The sequence below is a fragment of the Vidua macroura genome, chromosome 1 (assembly GCF_024509145.1).
Source record: "Vidua macroura isolate BioBank_ID:100142 chromosome 1, ASM2450914v1, whole genome shotgun sequence".
Lineage (NCBI taxonomy): Eukaryota > Metazoa > Chordata > Aves > Passeriformes > Viduidae > Vidua > Vidua macroura.
The window spans coordinates 7,322,294-7,341,734 of NC_071571.1; the positions used below are offsets into that span (position 1 = coordinate 7,322,294).

The 19,441-nt window shown below is 39.8% G+C and overlaps 1 long non-coding RNA gene across 1 annotated transcript; it reads right to left on the reverse strand.

Moving 5' to 3' along the window:
- Nucleotides 1-12,732: 12,732 nt before the first annotated feature.
- Nucleotides 12,733-14,065, reverse strand: LOC128818931 (uncharacterized). The gene is made up of 2 exons (XR_008440603.1): nt 13,827-14,065; nt 12,733-12,863 (listed from the first exon to the last, which is right to left on the reverse strand). It is a non-coding gene; the product is annotated as an uncharacterized LOC128818931 (long non-coding RNA).
- Between the last annotated feature and the right edge of the window lie 5,376 nt (nt 14,066-19,441).

Below are 19,441 nucleotides of genomic sequence, written 5' to 3' on the forward strand. Positions count from 1 at the left end.
CCTGCACAAAGCAGGAAGGTTGGAACAAGATGATCTTTAAGGTCCCTTCCACCCCAAGCCATTCTGTGATTCTATGAATTAACTAAAAATTTTTCAGTTGACTATTTAAGCCACACAGGACTCTCATTCAGAATTAAAGTAGCCTTCATTTCATTTTGTTTATTTTAGTCATGAAGTGGATTAAGCTAAACTAAATTAAAGGCAATTAATTCCATAAGGGACTATCTTTGCAGATTCTTAATGTGGTGTAACTTGTCCATCTACAAAATAAATTTACATGTAGCATTCCACGAATCTCAGGATAAACTGCTCTTTAGCCTTTATCAAGAAAACCTTTATTTGTTGTTTTGATAATATACTTTGGAAGTGCTTAAACTTATAATGAACAAGAGCACCAACTGTTCACCAGGGGAATTGACATGGAACAGCAAATGGACTGTGAATTCCTAATTTAGTATGTTGTAGTTTTCCCTCCATATCGACAAAGCAGGTTCTGTTGAGGGCTGTAAGTATTTTCTGTGGAATTTAAGGCCCTCAGTTCTGCTTAGAAGCATGATAGTCACAGATTCATAAAGTGAAGTGGGACTCTGAGGCCTGATTTAGCAGGAAATACTGTGCACATGCTTAGCTTTAAATACAGAGGTAGCTTGATTGACTGGTTAAGAATTGCCCTGAATCAGAGCCAAAGTGCTGTGGCTTTTTGTGACATTTATATGGCTTCAGGATATGGATGTTCAATGAAAACTTCAATGACATTCTTCCTTAATAATTCAGAGCTCCCGATTTTTCTTTAGAATTAATATCATTCTGGATGATACAATCATTCTGCAAATTTGAGTCCTGGCTCTATAAGGATTTGTTTGAAGGAAGTAGCTTGCAGATAGCAGTTTTATTGCAGGCAGAAGAAGCAGGCTGTAAACTCTTTTTTTTTTTTTTTTAATTGAAGTTGCTTGTCTTTTATTGAAGCCATTTTAAAGCTATATATATATATATATTTTTTTTTTCTTTTAGTTTCCTGGGAAACAGTGGTGTGCTTTCCAGCAATCTGTATTTTGTAAGGCCTCACCTGGAGTACTGTGTTTTGATCAGATCCTCAGCACAAGAGAGATGTGCAGCTGTTGGAGTGAGTTCAGAGGAAGCCACAGATGCTCAGAGAGCTGTAGCACCATTCCTGAGAAGACAAGCTGAGAGAGTTGGCATTGTTTGTATTGGAGAAGAGAAAGCTCTGGGCAGACCTTAGAGATCCTTCCAGTGCCAGGGCTGTGTGACACCTGGAGAGGGACTTTTGACAGAGGAATATAGTGATAAGAAAAGAGGCAATTGATTTAAACTGGAAAAACAAAGGTTTAGATTGGATATTGGAAAGAAATTCTTTACTGTGGGGGTGGTGAGGCCCTGGAACTGGTTTCCCAGAGAATCTGTAGATGCCCCATCCTTGGGAGTGCTCAAGGATGGGTTGGATGGAGCTCTGAGCAAGTTGGTCTAGTGGAAGGTGTCCCTGCCCATGGCAGGGGAATTGGACTAAGATGATTTTTAGGGTCCTTCCAACACTTTGTCACTGTAAAGAAATCCTCCACCACTAATCCTCTTATTAATTTTAAAATTAAAACCAACATTTTTGCACATTTAAAATAATGTTTTGAAACATGAAAAGTAACTTAATAACTGTAAGAATGTACCTAGACATTTGAAAATGTTTTGTATGAATGACTGCTTCTCTTGAGTGTCATTGAAATAGAACAGAAAAAAAAATCTGTTTTATTGTCCCAGAATTCCTGCAGAGTAACGGAAAGCAGATGCAAAGACCACAATTACCTGAGGTATGAGGGTTCTGCCAGCTTGGCCTTAGGAAACATGAAGTATACCTCAAGAAGGAAGAATTTTGTTTAATGCATATATATTATTCACTACTGGTATATGCATTCATTTTTCCCAAGTGTGTGGATGGAGGCTACAGACATATTTGAATATGCTGAGAAAATCCAACAACCTGAAGTTAAAAACCTACAATAAAAACCCTACAGTAAACGGGGTGGGAGGAAAAGACATCACAAAAACTTGTGTCTTCTTAAGTGCTTGAGAAAAATGAAATTCTCTCCATGTAAAAGGTTATCTCTTGACTTTAATTGCCAACTACACTGTGTGTTTCTACATAGATGTATAAAGAACAACTTAGAAAGGAAAAATGCATTATATGCATATATTAAAAAAAAAGGTCTATTTCTTATTTCCATAAGAAAATCTATGCTTGCTGGAAAGTCAAATATGCAATTGAAACAGTTTGGCCTTGAGCAGCCAAAATTTCCCTCATCTGAGGCCTAGGTGGAAGTCAAGGCTTTGAATCTGTAAATGTTTAAGTGCATGAGCAACTTGCATCTGTGTTTTGTACTTGGAAGTCCCTGGGGACTGTGTCATGTGCAGGGATGCTCATGTGGGTGAGTGTTTTCCAGCCAGGACTTACACAGTGGTGATGCAGCCAGTGCTGGGAGCTGTACTGGTCCAACCCTGCCCTTCCCCAGCTTCAGGGATTGTGGGTCTCCCACAGCTGCTTGTGTTTGCCACAAAGTATGTATCAAATAATTTTTGATTTCTTGTAGCCCTGTAAAAAAATGAGCTACAGGCTTCATTTTTTTTGTCTGGAATCCTGTTAATAGAGATCTGGTGAAATAGGACCTGAGGGTAGGGCTGAGACAAATTTGGGATTAATGCCAAGATGTGCCTCCAGATCTTGCTTAAGGCTCTTTATTGTGTAAGATAAACCCTACTCTACAACCTGTTCCAAACTTTCATTGTTAAGCAAATTGATGTAACATTCATGTCCTTTCTATAAAGAAAATTCTACCATGGGAACTCTTACAGCTTTTTCTTTTAACTACTCTATTCTGTGTTTTAGTACAGGACTATTTTAAATTAATTATCCTCTAATTTGTAGTTGAGGCACTCAGTGGCTGTAAGTGATAACATCTCCACTGTGCAATTAATGTTATGCTTCTTTGTGTATATAAATACTTCACAAAGGCATTTTTCTGTGATGTAAATTGAAATCTAATAGTCTAAACAGCATCATGTCTGTACAGCACTCAGCAATGCGTTCCAGGTACTTGAAAGTAATTTCAGAGACAGTGAAAAAAATTCCACAAGTTCTTCATATCTTAAAATTTCTATCAGTCTCTGCAGTAAACCTCATATCCTGTTAATAGGAAACATTGAAATATTTTTGAGCATGGGTTTAGCATGGGTGCAAAGATAGTGAAGCAATTTAGATTTTCTGGATTTTTGTTTGAGCTTTCTAATGTAGGTTCATTTGAGAAATTATAATGAAAAGTATATTAAAATGTTAAGAAAATATGAGGCATAATTCTGTTTATGTTCTAATATACAATCTTTTAAACTCTGATGGTGTGAAAGCAAGAATTACAAAAGTGATTTCTGTAGGAAGCTTTTGTTTTCCCAGTATCTGAGAAGACACATTAAAGCTTCTTGGTGAAGGATCTCTGCATTTTTGGGCAATAAGGCCCCGTAAGGAGCAGGTTGCACTGGAGAAAAAATTATGATCTGTCTTGAATGTCTTGAGTTTTGGAATTAGTTTTCCATCTAAAAAATGGCAAAAGGTGTAGCATTTACTAAGATTCAAAAGACTTGTGAGATAAATGAATAGCACAGAGTAAATGTCATATTAGCACTGTTAATACATTGCTTTTCTTCTTAATCCATCTATCAGTCAAAACGAAAAAAAGACATGGTAGCTAGATGGGTTTTTGTTCTTTTAGAGAAAGCCTTAAAGTGCTCTCTGATACACTTTTATGCATGTCTTGATTGTTATCTCTCCATCATTTATGTCATAATGCATTACTGGATGAGCTGGAGTAAATTTAATTTCCTTACCAGCTCCAGTCTTTTTCATTTGGCGCAGAGTGATTGTGTGTGGCTGTGTTTAGAACGAGAATAGAAAGAGCTTTCCACAGGGCTTCTTAGACCTGTGGTGTTGTAGAGAGACCTGAAGTAGGAACTTGGTGCAGTAGAGACCCTGAAAGATGGGAAAAGACTTTCAGCCACAGCAGCACAGTTCCTATTCTGCGCTCTGCAAGAACTCTGAGGGAAATCACTTCTTTTTGTCAATACTCGGAACATAAACCCTATTAATACTGCAGGCAAGATCACTGAAACTCCAACAGTGAGAGAACAATCTGGGATGTTTTTTTATCAATTCTTCATCCAGCCTGATGTAGTTAAAAGAGAGCAAAAAGCTTGATCAGCAGTTCAGTGACACAGATGCGATTACCAAATGTGTCAAGCTTAGCAGAGCTCTTGTTGAAGTCAGCAGGCACTTTCTCAATGACATTATGGGTATGGGGAACTCATATGTTTTAAACAAGCAGTTTGCAAATGTATGTCCCATGGGCACATTTCAGAGTCTCAATGGATTATCTTGCTCTTCTCATAATTTCTTTTGATTATACCAAGCTGATGTTGGCTGTTCTGATGTGTGGGATAGGTACACTTCAGTGCTGCTGCTGAGTCTGTTCCCTTACCAGTCAGCATTTACCCAGTCCCCAGTGTGACTGCATCTTCAGGAATGGCTTTGCACTGAGAGTGTTTGTCCCCCTGACCTTTATGCACTGTAAAAAAAAAAAACCCTTAAAAAACAGAGTAAAAGATAAACACAGCATGATAGCAGCAACAACTCAGCAAGCTTGAGTCTTTCCTAAATGCAAATCAGCATAATTAAATTCTGCAGTTAATGACAGACTATACAAGCCTGATTTAGCAGATCCTCTAATGAAACCCTGGGGACTTGAAAAACAGAAAAGTGCTGCCCTCTGAGGTTATTAAGGCACAGCAGCATCCTCACCTGAGTTTCTGGAGCTGCCACTATGAGTGGGAGGCCAGGGCCCTTGAGATAGCCAGGCCAAGTTTCCCAGAGCAAGTAAGAACTGAGGGAAAGAGCAGAAGGGAAGCACAGCACTCTGTCATTTCTCCCATACTTACTGCCTGCTTACTCAAGGAACAACAGGCAAAGAGTTTGGGCCTCTTCCAGTAGGTTATGTAACAAAAGATTCCTGCTTTTTGCTGTAATCAGAAGGCTAATAATAAGTGTTTTCATGTGCATTTCTGAGCTTTGAACATTATTTGTGTCATGTTCAGGGAAAAATACTTTTGATTTATTTTATTTCACCATGACAGAATTTGGTGTGATTTGTCAGAGATCTGCAACCAGTGCCTGTTTTTGGCACTGTGCTTCAAAGTGTGTAGCCAAGGAACTTAACTGTGGGGAAAGAACCAGTGTAATTCACTAAGGTAGAGTCCCGTGCACACTTAAGCAAAGGCCTTGAACTTTCGCTTTGAAGTCAGGGTAGACACTGAACAGCTGTGAAAGAGCTGTGACAAGGAAAAGCATTGAATGGATTAACATGCAAATAAGGGCACAGGTCTTGTGGTTTGTTTCCAAATTCCCACATTCAGTACTTTCGCAATAGACTTAAAGTAGAGCAGAGCTTGCCCACAGGACAGGTTTATAAGATCACTGCAGCTTATTCACTGGTGTTTGGTCTTTTAACTCTGATGCACTGATTTGACTTCCATTCTGGGATGTAAGTTCTCTTTCAGCCCACCTCCAGTTTTACAGGAAAGCGATGCCAGAGCTCTGTGGATTGTGACTGTTGGGGCAAAATGTGGCTGCTTTTGTTAGCTGTGTGTGCTTAGAAAAAACAAAAACAAACAACACTCCCTCTTCCCTAACTAATAACTGGTTAATTTGCTTTTAAGCAAAGACCATCTGAGCATATGGTAGCCCATGGTCTCATGTATTCCCTTCATGAATCTACACTGACAGCCTAAGAAGTTTATTTTCTGCCAAGTTCCCATAATCTGCATCCATGAGGAGGTTAAACAGGTATGTGCTGTGATATTCCATTGCTTGACTAGTGCTAAGCATCCCCAAAGGGCCAAAGGAAGTGTTTGTTCATGTTGGCAGTTTTTAGGAGTTTGAACAATGGTTTGTAGAACATCCAGCACAGTAAAACACAAAACAGAGATCCTCATGTGTCCCATCCCAAGAGGTGCTGCCATCACCTTCCTCCTGCTGTCACATCTTCTGAGAGGGAAAGAAGGTGCCAGCTCAAGTGCTCATTCATATACTCTGTGTTTTAAAAATTATTAATTTTCAAGGAGTAACAAGTAAAAGAAAAAATATTTATAAAGCAGATATTTCAATGCTATTCAACATCATAAATTATCACCAAGCTTTTTACATTCAGAACTATTTTTGATGGAAAGGATGTGAAGCTGATTTAAATTTACATGTTGGAAGTTTCTCTTTGACTGAAGGCTTTTCCAGGGAGAGGACTGAGAATAAGGAGAGCCACTCAACAATGTTTAAGGATGAAGACTGGGAAAGGGTTCTTTGGGGATGGAGAATTAATCTGTCCTTGTCTGATCCATCCCAAAAACTACATCCTACTTTCGCTAAAGCAAAAGCAAACCTGGGTCTATTTTTTTTTCTGGGAAAATGGGACTGAATGTTACAAAGTAATATCTCACCTTTCCCAAGTCTAATTCCCCATGAATCTTTGTTCTTTGATGGCTAAACACAAGAATTCCTTCTTCTATTTCCTACAACCTGTCCCCAGTATTATGGATAAAGGTCTTGAGTCCATCTAATTTCCCACTTGCCCCTTTTGTGTTTTGATTGTGGGATATGTTCCATTCTTTGACCTTACTCATTTCCACTGCTTTCTCTGGAGGGATTGACATGTTTTCCAACATGATGGTGGAAGATATTCTCCACCATAAAGCACAAGGTGCCAGAGCTGCAGAATTTTAGGATCTGCCCATTGTGTTCCAGCCTGCTGGGACAGCTCTTGTTTTGAGCGCAGGAAAATTCTCTTAACTGCTGAGCCTGACTGAACAGCTAAGGAAAAGATATTGTGAGATTTGGGACATGATATAATCCTTACCCTTAATTATGAATGCGTGAGTCTGACTTTAATGCCTTTAGTGAGGCCTAAGCTACAGAGCAGTCCCATGGTGCTCAGAGCAAAATGAAACTAACAGTAATTGGCCCAAAAAAAACCCCTGTAACTTAAGATTTGGAATCCAACTGGTAGAAAAAAATAGTCTCCAAAATGTCTAGGCTGTCAGATAAAAAATTCAAAAGTACTTGGGAGATCATCAATATGAAGGCAGATAAGAAGTGAACAAATTTGTGTTTAAGAAGAAATCTACCAGCCTGAAAGCAGTCATCTGGATGTAAATTATTATTTTGAATTATGTTTCATTAATAGAGTAATTAATTAATTAATTAAGTACTTCTCATGTCTAGTCCTAATTTGTTGAAAATACTTATTTTCCTGTCCCTTTCCTTCTTTTACAGACTAAAACTTGCCAAAAAATCTTGCAAGTTCAAAAAATAATCATGTCATTCTGCCTATTACCAAAATGAGTAATAATTACATAGGTTTGGTGTGTTAGTATCAAGATCTGCTTTCATAAATGGAAAATGTTGAGAATTACTTTTTCTTGGAAAGTTTAAATATTGATTTCTAGGGGTATGTGTACATGGATTCTTTTTTTGTCCATTAAATCCATCTCCAAATGAAACCACTTCAGTATTTCAAAATCAGCTTTTCATTTCTCAGCGAACTGACTGATGAGATTAACTTAAGTTTGATGTACAAACAATGCTAAAGAAATACATAATTTATCTAACACAGAATTAATGTCTAATTTTCAGCATTTTCAAGTGACAGTTGAATTTTTTTCATAGTGCAATCTGTTTTACAAGGTTGAGCCTCCTGCTGGGGAGTAAAGTGCTGTATCACTGAAGGTAGATGTCAAAGCAAAGTGCTTTTAGGTTTTCTTTTTTTTTTGTTCCCCTTCCTTCCTGATAAGGCACAAAGCAGCCTTAAGGGCCTATCCTCCACTGGGAAATCTAAAAGTGTCCCACTTGTTCATCTGCAAGTGATGAACTATCAGCTGACACCAGTGTTTTAGTCCTCCATCCTGAGCAACCCTGCTGAGAGCAGGTCTAATCGGCACAGCTGTAATGGCCCCGAGGTGATGGAATTTCCCAGGTGCAGTCAAAACTAAAGGTTAAGTGGTGTTCTCTCATTGTGTTTTTCAGGACTATCAGAAGTTTAGTTTTTTCTTTCTTTGGGCTCAAGGGCTTTGTTTATAGTTCAGGTATTCAGTTATTCAGTGCTGCAGTCCTCTAAAGATGAAAAAATAAAGGAGTGAATGAGGATCTGATTTTTCCAGAAAAATACATTCCAGCAAACCAGCACTAGCTTTGAAGACATCTCTTCTAACTGGGAAATGCTACTACTCTTGTTTCATAACTTCCTGAAAGTATAAATTGAGGTAGGGCAACTTGTAAGGGAGGCTGGAATAAAGGAGACACCTGGAATGAAGTTACCCATTCCAAAGCTCAGGATGGATTTCTTGGGCCCAGTCCTGGATTGCCACAGCTGCACAGGCAATGCTGAGAATTGGCAGGGAAGGAGAAAACACAGAGCTTGTTTGCAGGGAGCAGTTACTGCAGAGTTTCCACAGGGTAGATATAAACCTTACTCAGTATTATGTAGTGATTCTCTGTGTGGCAACACCTGTTCCATGACTGAACTGTAATTGTGTGATTTTTAGGAATTAGTGTCAAGGTCAAGAGGACCAAGGTGAGGCTGACATGGATTTGAGTGAAAAATGACAAGTAAATTCAGAAGAATGATGTAGAGAGGGCATTTTGGAAGCAAGACACTTGGCTATTTCAATCTGAAATTATTTACCTAAACTGAGGGGAGCTTCTTAAAAAGAGACTAAGCAAGGTGAATAAAACACAGAATTTTTTTACTATTGTCCTCTTTTGCTCTATGTGGTTTTTTTTTCTTTTTGGGGGCTGATTAAATAATGCTTTGTACTGAAGTTCTAGAGCTACTTTAATCAGCTGGCTTTTCAGCTATTCCTTGGAAGAGCTCAGAGATGTCAAATGCAGTTTCTCTTGTTGAGTTAAGAGTGCTGGAAGATGGAGGAGCACAGAGAGGCAGTGACTGATCCCAGTGTGGGTGAAGCAGGTGGTTCTGCTCAGGGTGGTGCAGAAATACCAGCCTGTCATCTCAAATATAAATTAAAGGAATATTCCTGGGGCTCTCTGGCAGAGGTCTCCTGGGGGTGTGACGCTGTCTTTGCCTAATAAAAGCCTGTCCCCAGCAGGATGAGTGACAACTTATTTCTGTAATCTTTATGAACTAGACTTCTCAAACCTGGTAACCTTTTTCATTACAAGCTGCAGAGTTTAGGGCAGGAACATAAACCTGGATTTTCTTTTTACATCAGAAGTGACTAAAAGGCCATCAGACTTCCATTTGTGATTTCAGTAATTCAGATATGGTTTTAAACTTTGTTCCATTTCAACAGGAATTACTCAGTTCTTATGCAATGGTGATTGCATGTGAGAAACAACTTAAATATGCTGTGGGCAAAGGGTCACCAGACTAACAATTTATGAATATAATTTAAATAATTTCTGTGAGGAATTCAATTTAGATTTAAATAAATTAATTTATTTTAACTATATGCAATAAATTTTAGCCCATTTAGTAAAACAGAAAATATAATTTCTTAAAAGAATTTAACTTCTGTGGTATTTCTTGTCCACAGAGATAAAAATTGCTTTTCAAAGGAGAATAAATAACTTCATGTCAGTTATTCAGCAGTGAAACTAAGCCCCAAAAGAGTTGATACGAGCAAGATACATGCAAACAAGTCCTCTACAGTGTGGATTTCTGCTGCTCAGTCTGCTGTTTATTCTGGACTTCCTTGATAGTGAGTGGCATATTTGTACAATTCCTCTGACCTATTTTAGAGATCTACATTAGAAGGAGAGGAATCCAGCCTCACGTGAGGGCTGTTGGCTATCAGACAAGATGAGGATGGTCAGCTCAGAATTCAGATAGTCAGAAGCATCTACATTTGATCAGATAATTCCCATCCTTAATAAACATTTCATTTTCTGCAGTGATGCAGCATCATAGTTTTCCTTTGTGAAAACAGTGACCATGTACCAAGGCCCTTAAGATTGAAATCTTATATGGAGGAAAGCTGAAAATAAAGGGTGGTAAAAAGCAGAAGCTGCCAAATGAATGAGCAGTGTGGCTACCTTGGCACCAGCCAAGGTGATGCTGACACACACATCAATGGTTAATTGATCACTGTAGCAATGCAGGGTAATAATCAATGCTGCAAGAATTTTCATTTTCCTCTATGAAAAGCAATATGACCAGAAAAAAATTAATTGTACTTCCATTACTATGTAGGTCTAGATTTCATAGTAAATATTATTTCAAAATAAAAATTATTTAAGTTTAGAGTGAATGCAGTAGAACAATATCAATTTATCCACAGCCATGTATCTTTTTCTGCTTTGTAGCCACAGCAGTTAATTTTCCTGTGCAGCTGAACACTGAAATGGGTTGGCTTTGAAGCCCAAATGCAGCTGTAAGTGAGATGGGATACATTGTGAAAATTGATCTGAATGTCACAGCTTGTAATATAGAGGACACCAGTTCCTGTTAGTACCTGTAATATCCTCCTCCTCAGCCTCCAGCATGAACATTACGCAGAGGAGAGGGCCATCTCAGACAATTTGCTGAAAATCAGTTCCTGTGTAGGTGTCCCTGCTAAGCAAGTACCTCATTTAAGCTTCATGCTGATTAAACAGGTCTTTCTATTTACAAAGATATTAAAATGAGGTTGTTCTTTTTTTTTTTTTTTTTTTTTCCTTGTAGATTTAACAGATATTTTTTCTCTGGGGAAGAACTTCATTATTATCTGTTTCATTTGTTAGTAAGTAATAAAGTTGTTTTATTGCCAAGTAACCAAGGAGAGCTCCCTGGTATCTCAGGCACTGCAGAGACCTAGAATAGGCAGCCCTTACCCTAAAAGTGTGTGGTCTGTATGAGGTAGCTTAGTGGGAAAAAGGTCGGGAGTCCTCGTTTCAGACTTGATACAAACACAGAGGCAGTCTTTGTGCACAGAGCAGGGCAGTGCCCTTTCATAAGAGCTTCTGGGACATTTTACTGTGGTTCTGCTTGTTCAGCTGGGACTCAGCTAAAAGCAAAGCAATGAAGCAGGTGTGAAGTGAAGCCTGGGGGCAGAAGATGAGAAGCAGAGGTGGTGAGAGCTGGAGTTCACAGTGTATTAGTATACACTGGTGGAAATCCAGGCAGCACTGCAAGTGTTTCTGTGAACGGCCAAAGGCTTCTTGTGTATTTGCTTCCACAATTGTTTTTATTTTCTGAGGTGTCTGAAAGACTCTGCAGCTTTTCCTGGTGCTTGTTGCTGAAGTGGAGACACTGGGAGAACAGGGTTTATCAGCACAGCAGATAAATGTTCCTCTGACCAGTTTATAGCTCAGAGGAGAGAGAAGCTGTCCTCGTTGGCTGTCTCATTACTTTCCCCATTTCTGTCTGATCCACCTCCCCATCTGGTAATATGAAGAAAATCTCAAGTAGAATTGCCACTTATTTTCTGGTAATACAGGGGTTCTCTTTGTTCACTGTAGCAGTATTTCTATTATTTTAGCTTTCACTATGTGTTAAGATGTAAATATGTTGCTAATATTGACAATAATATTAATTGCACCTAATTTCATGGGGAGCATCCTCTCCATAGGGATAGCAGGCAAGAGAAGGAAGTTGGAAAATAGACCTGTATGTGTTAAGTGAAATGAAGACAATCACTGAGGTGTCCCAATCAAAAATGACAGCATTCTGTTTTAATTCAGACTGTCATGACACCTTCTGCAGCCCTGCTGGCAACACATGCCATGAAACGTGCAGCAGGATCAGGGCTGATTCTAGGATGAGACAGCAAAGCAAGAAATACTAAGCCTGATTCCCAGTTCTGACAGCTATTCCCAGTGACCTGGAGGGTAATTCCTGACCTGCCACATTTGCTCCTTCTAGGGCAGTTTTTGGCTCCCAATGGCCACACACTGCCCCATGCTCCTGGGGGGATCACAGCTCTTATTGCTGGCAGCTCTAAATAAGAAGTTGTTTTACTGAAAGGGAGGGTGTGTTAGGTGTGGCATTTAGTCACCAGCCCAGAAAACGTTGGTTCCTTCACTGCAGTTTAAATCATCACTATGGGAAAAAAACTCAAGACATTGTCATTAACCTCTATATCCCTGTTCCCATGCAGTGGCAGAAGAATAAAAGTGGAGTTTTTTTGGACAGGTGTATTGCAGGAGTATTTATTGTCTCAGGACTCCACTTCAATGCAGATAATAAAATGCATATCGATATTGGCCCATGTACAGCTGTGCATAAGAAAACTCTGCTGTGGGAGAAGGGACAATTCCTCATTCTTTTCTATAAAATGTCAACGAAATAATGAGGTTAGTGAGCCCTCATATGTATGGCTGTAGTAAAAATTATAAACGTTAAGAATTAGGGCTGTACTTAATTGAGCAGGGTTTCTTTGGTATCTTAGTGCAAAGCTGTTCCATGCCAGTGGCTGTCACCACAAAGGATCCATCTTGTTTGGTGAGGCTATTTCCAAATAATAGATCCCTTAGCAATAAAGAAAACTGCAAATATCACTTTAAATCTTGGAAATGGGAAGCAAACCTTAACTGATGGGAGCTTTAATTCTCCCTCCCTATTGCAACCCAGGGAACCAATAGATAATGCCACAACTTACGTGTCAGCTCTCTGTTAAAAGCAGCTTCTGACAGGAATCTAGCACAAAGATTTTTTATTTTCTGGAGAATAAGACATGGAAGAGATGTTTGGTGTTATTCTGTACAGATGCCTTTCTAAAGTGCATTGTTCTGGGGTTGGATTTCAGCATTTTTATATGAGAAGGAACATCTGAAAAAAAGCAACAATCACATATTCAGTCTTTTAATGCTTGGATCTCTCAGTGTTAAACCTAATTTCTATTGTCAAGGCTCTATTTTAAAAGAGTATATTGAGAGAGAAGCAAACATTTGATTAACACACTTAAAACTACCTTAAAATATCTTACTGAAGTATCTTATTTCTCTAGACAAACTCAGGGACAATGAACATGTAAATTTACTGTTACTAATGGAGTTTTGGGTTTGGGTAAACGTTAGTTGGTAATTTCAAGGGATTGTAACAGAGTATGGAACTTTTACATCTATCTTTTACTCCAAGAACATGCTTAGAAAGAGTCTGTGCTGAGGAGTCTGCTCAAAAAGTGCTTCTTAAACCTTAATGGTGATTTCGTTTTTAATCAGTACATATTGTCTAAATTAGGATTGCATTTCTTTTACCTTTACAACTATAAAATAATTGTGCCAATGAAATTTTAGGGAAAACCCTGACTCCATGAATTTTCTTAAGCAAGTTGGGAAATGGAGTTATCTACACTCTCTACAACTGGAACTTTTTATAAAGAAATACTAATTTATCTCCTTCTTGATACTAGCAGATCATCAGGGTAAAACTGTGCAAAGGTTCCTATAACAACAGAGTGCAATGATTATTAACACACTCAGACTCCTTGGCCTGGTACCCCTGTGGTATTACAACAGAAATTATTTGAACTTGTAGAATTCAACAATTCTACAACATTATCCTCTCCTTCAGAGTTACAAGTGCTGAATGGAATAATTAGGTCAGTAATCCAGAGCTGAAACTTTGTTGCTGGATAATAATCCACTTTCTGGTAATGGTTGACTCCTGTGAAGAGTTGTATTGATTAACAAGATGAGAGACTGGAGCTTGACAGGAACCTACACTTGTGACTGTAAAACAATGGACTTATTGCAAATTGCACAGACTAACAAATAAGACAGCAGGAATTACCTGGGCATTTTGGGATCTCTTGACTGAAATCTCTAGCATAAGCAATAAGCTAATCCATTTCTCTCTAAGGGAAAGGAAAACAAACTATTGTGGCAGAGAAAAAGCAAGGCATGTTCAAGAAATGGTTGTTGATAGCACACGTTGGTGCCTAAATTATGAGCCTACATAAAGAATTTATGGAGTGGTGACACAAGTCCTAAATAATGTGCTTGGTAAAAAGCAGACCTCCTAGAACAGATAAGAAATTCAATAACCTATATCTGGTAAGATCATATATATATACACTTAACTTATTAAAAGTATGTCTAGGAATTGCTTTGAGTAAGGCCTGAGAAGCTTCATGCCAGACTTTACACTTCCACTGTTCTCGGAGGAATGTAACATCTCTGATATTGTATATTGGTAATACTAGCAAAAAAGCTGTCAGAAAGTCTAGAACAGACTTAAAAAGTTGTGAGGTTGCTTCCTTGAAGCCTGGGTACCACTCAGCTTTTCCTAGGCAGGACTGGGGTGACATCTCTGCGTGGATTAAATGCCAGAGGGGATGAGATCACAATGCCTTGATAGTCTGTTGCAACTTTTGGTGTTGACTGTGGGATGGGTGTCTCAAGTTTGTAATGATTTTGAGAAAAGAAAAGAAATGAGTTGATGGAGATTTTACAGGCTTCATTTCTAGACTCTCATCATAATGTAAATATCTGAGGCAAAAATAATTAAATATTGATTATGGAAAAAAAATATAAGAATTACCTGACTTTGCACTGTTTTGTAACTGGGACAAACTAATTTGAGGAAGAAAAATTATAATATAAAAGCAAAACAAAATCAGCAATTATAGATGAAAGCAAATAGAAAAAAAAGTCACAGAAAAATCCCTAGCAAAGCAAAATGTTGGCATTCATGATAGGAATTTCCTGCTGACTTCAGGGAAACAGGGTTAGGAGCAAGGGTACAAAGTTTGACAAAAGATGTTACTTAAACTGTCAAGACAATTCTGATGAGCCTGTCAACACTCTGTGGATGCCTAATCTCACACATGATGCCAGGGCCATAAATTTGAGCTAATTTATTCATGGTGAATTAATCTGCCAGCATCAAATGTTTATTCTGAGAGCTCCCTTACTGATATATGGCTTTAGTACAAAACAAAAATCTATTAAATGAAAATGTTTTTAACACATTTTGGCAGTAAATGCCTACATTCAATCATAACCATAAAGGTGTCCTCTTGGTTCTGTTGTGAAGGCTTGTTATTGATCAGCACTGCTTCTTCAAAGGTAAGAAATCCAGGTTCAGTAGGGGTGAGCATTCTTGATGCTTTCCATGTCCTCTGTAAATCAGAAAGATTTACAAGAAAGGTTCTTGCAACTCTTGAACCTGAAAGGTTCTTGTAACTCCGTGATCCCCTGCACAGCAAGCTGCCACGGGCCCTTGGTGAGCATGAAGGACTTTGACATTCCAAATCCTGCTGTGTGTTATGCTGTGCTTTAGGTGGGAGGGCTGATTAATGAGAAGCTTGACATGGCCTGGCAATGTGCACTGGCAGCCCAGAAACTCCTCTGTGTCCTGGGCTGCACCAAAAGCAGTGTGGGGAGCAGGTCAGGGGAGGTGATTCTGCCTCTCTGCTCCAGCTGTGTGGGACCCCACCTGCAGTGCTGCATCCAGCTCTGGGGCCCCCAGTGTGAGAAGGACATGGAGCTGTTGGAGGAGTCCAGAGAAGACTCATCTTAGAGAAGAGAAGGCTCTTGGGGAGACCTTAGAGCACCTTCCAGTGCCTAAAGGGGCTACAAGAGTGTCCTTTGGGCAAGGACATGCAGAGATAGAACAGGATGTAACAGCTTCAAACAGAAAAGGGCAGAGTTAGGTTGGATATTGGAAAGAAAATCTTTACTGGGAGGGTGGTGAGGCACTGCAACAGGTTAGCCAGAGAAGCTGTGGATGCCCCACCCCTAGAAGTGTTGAAGGCCAGGCTGCATGGGGATTCAAGTAACCTGGTCCAGTGGAAGGTGTCCCTGCCCATGGCTGGGGGTTGGAGCTGTTTGGTCTTAAATGTCGCTTCCAACCCAAACTGTTCTGTGATAATTCTTTGAAAAATGGGAAAAAACTTGTTCATTACTCCAAAGAAAGAGTGCAATTTGATCTGATACATCATAGGTCTCTTTTAAACTCTTTTACATCTCTTGGGTATGGAGAAACAAGTCCCATTATCCAAAGCTTTGACAATCAATAACTATCAATTTACTGCAAATTCCAGTAGATAATGTTAGATTTTGAAAATGGAGCAACTTAAATCAAGCTTTTATTCCCAAATCAAACAAGTAAATTCAAATTTGATCAAAAATCATCTGTGCCATCATTCTCTCCTTCGACTTTATTAATTTTAACACACGGCAAGAATTAATTGAATCTGTAATAGTAATTGTTTCCCATTGATAAGGATTGTGCTGAATGTGTTCAGATGAGCTTTACTCAGTCTCATGGGCATTTTTTCCTCCTGCTTCTCCAAATTTATGTTTTGGGAGCAAAGCTAGAGTGATTTTTGGTTTCCCCTCCTCACACACATCCTCTATTGAGTATTGATTTGTTGTCCCATTTAAATACAGCATTCAGGTGTTTAAGTGGGACATAAATAAAATGGCTTACTTGGCTAAGCCAAAGGAACTATTTACCAGGGAGCTGCTGTAGTTTATGGTAGGCTTAGCACCAGCATAAATATCATGAATTCATTATCATAACAAAATGGTGAATCATTTTGGGCTCATGGAAGAAGGGTTGCCCCAAAGAATGGAGAGGAGAAAGAGGATCTGAGTGCTGCACTGGTTGGGACGAGGGTTTAAGGCAGCCAGGCCTTAACATGGCTGTGACTGGATCAGCTCTGCTCACTGCCACACACAGCTGGAGAAAGGAGGATGGTTTCCTAGAATGGGGATAATCACTGAATGTTCCGAGTTGAAAGGGACCCACAGAGATCATCAAAGTCCAGCTCCTGGCTCTGCACAGGACAGCCCCAGGAATAATGGTGGTTTTCATTTTGGTGATTGATTTGAGCCCTGAGGAAGGCAATGGGAGGCTGATGAGAAAACTGATGAGGGGACTCCAGGGTGCAGGGACAAGAGCCATCAGCACCTTCAGCTGTACAAGGGGCCTGGAGCAGGGTGAGCCTTGACCTGACTGAGGAGGGGCATTTTACTTCCCTCTCTCACTGGCTTTGCCACACCATTAGTGATGATTTCAGCTCAGCGAGTGACCACCACATCCTCCTCCTCCTCCGTGGCCTCCACACCTGTCAGGGAGCTGGAAAATGCCCTGCCCTCACACCCCAGCCATGAACCTCCCTGGCTGCTCACCCTGCCTCTCTGCAGCTCTCCTGGGGCTGGCCATGCCCAACCTCACACCAGTTTTCCCTCTCATGAGAAAAAGCTCCCAGGGCTTTGCCTATGGAACAGCTTTTTTCCCTCCGGCTCCATCTCAGTGCCAGGGCAGCTGAGGCCCCTTGCTGTGAGGGGCCTCCTCAGGGAGCTGGGGAGGGGGTGAGTTATGTCAACCTTTTAAATACAGCAGCGAGAGTGCGTGTTGTAAAACAGAAGGATAAATTCATCTCCACGATGCTGTTTCAGTGTTTCAGCAGCCTTCAAATTACTATGGAAATTGTATTTCTCAGTGGTGTCCCATCCCCCAGCTCCTGGTTCCCCTCAGGCAGGAACGCAGAGCTGAGAAATCAGTGAGAAAAGTGTGTGGAGAGGAGAAGAGAGTGGGAAGAGGGAGGGAAAACCCCCCTGATGAGGGAAAATCCCTTCTGGTGGTCAGCAGAACCTCCCTGTGTTTCCCATGCTGAGGGAGAGGGGCCAGTGCCTCTCATGGGCACAGCAGGGTGGGAAGCAGTGGCTCAGCTGAGACCCCCTGGGCCCCTCATCTTGCCCAGAAGGGCACCTCCTGTGCCTTTCACTGAGAGAGAAAAGGCTTAAATCTCATCCAGCGTGCTCCTCTAAATCCCAGGGAGGAGGGGTAGTCAGTTTTATATACAGAGAGTGATCTGGAACTGTGCACAATGCCAAACACTCAGGGATGATGTGAGGCCGGCTGGTTATTTATTTGCTTTATGGATTCTTCTTGTGGATGCCACTCCCCTTCATCTTTCTGATGCTGCTGCCAGATTTTGTAATTTTTGTAATTACTGTATGTGAATGGTTTCTTAATATTAAACAATTATATTCCATCCCCCATATTTCTTGCTGATGCTTGTCCATGAGACATGTGAAGACAGTAGAACCCAGTCCTAAGATTTAATTTCTCACCTGCACACCTATAACACCAATCACCTGAATGTCTTTAAAGGAAAGGCAAATCTTTTTTGAGGATTAACCTAAAAGTAGCCTGGAAACCATTCCCCAGGATAATGTCTCTGTAATACTTCACTTGGGTTAAAATGCTGATGTTTTTTATCCCTTAAGCACTTGGCTAATAGAAGGTAATAATTGGGTTGATTATAATGTTTAGTTTATTTTGTTGGTTTATTCTGTTTCCTACTGTGAGAAGCATATTTAAAATGGCTTTGAACTGTTTCATTTTGTGGCTTGAAATCAAAGTTAATCATAAGCCTCTTTTTTCTTCTTAATATAATGAAGTGTTTCAAGTTGTAAGATCCAGCCTGCATTTTACACCATTTCATATAAGCTGCATGCTTCACGGAGTTAAATAACAGAGTCAAGGCTTTTAATCATAAGTAACAGCAAAGACAGAAGCAAATTAAGAGCTATAGGCAAGAGCAGAATAATGTGTCCTGGTGAGTTTTGAGAATTGATGGATTATATGCTTATTTATACTCCAGGAGCACCTGTGGTCTTTGCTCATGGAAGAAGGGCCAGGTGCGGTAGGCACAGGTTCTGCAGGATGTTCCTGATGGACAACAAGAGGCAAAAAAATGTGGGTGAAATAGAGATGGTGATGTGGATGATGCAACAGAAATATGTCCAGTTATGTTTTTAGGAGAATAGGTGTAAGAATAATGTAGCTCTGTGGAGGTTACAGGCATCTGGCAGCAGTCAGGAGTGCAAGAGGTCCAGTAATGGCTCCTGAGGGAGTCTGGATGGTGTGTGGAAGCACAAGGATATAGCAGTGTGTAAAAAGCAGTTCCAGAGTACAAGACCTGCAGAGGAAAAGACGTTTAAACTCACAGTGTCCGGGTGGTATGAAGACATGGGGAATAATTTCATTCTAGGCAAGAAAAACTCATTTTGAATGTGACATCGTACTTGAATTTTAAAATAATAAATAAATAAATACATAACATTTCTGGCAATATTGCTGAAGATGCCAGCTCTTACCCATGAGGTAAGCACACAGTTATAAAGCCCTGAGAAGGGACTTGCCAGCTGAACCTTGCTGATATTTGCAGATTTATGAAAAAAATCAATGCACATAAAACAAATCGATAGAATTTCAAATAGTTAGAATTTATATTAATATTTATTAATATACACCACTATCAAAAGATGCTATTTCAGTGCAATTGGTTCATGTTTGGCTGATTTCTTGACTCGTTATCATTTCCAGCCTCCCTCTCAAATGCCTTGTGCTTGAGGCAGTCATTAACAGCCTGGGCAAGGAGGAATAGC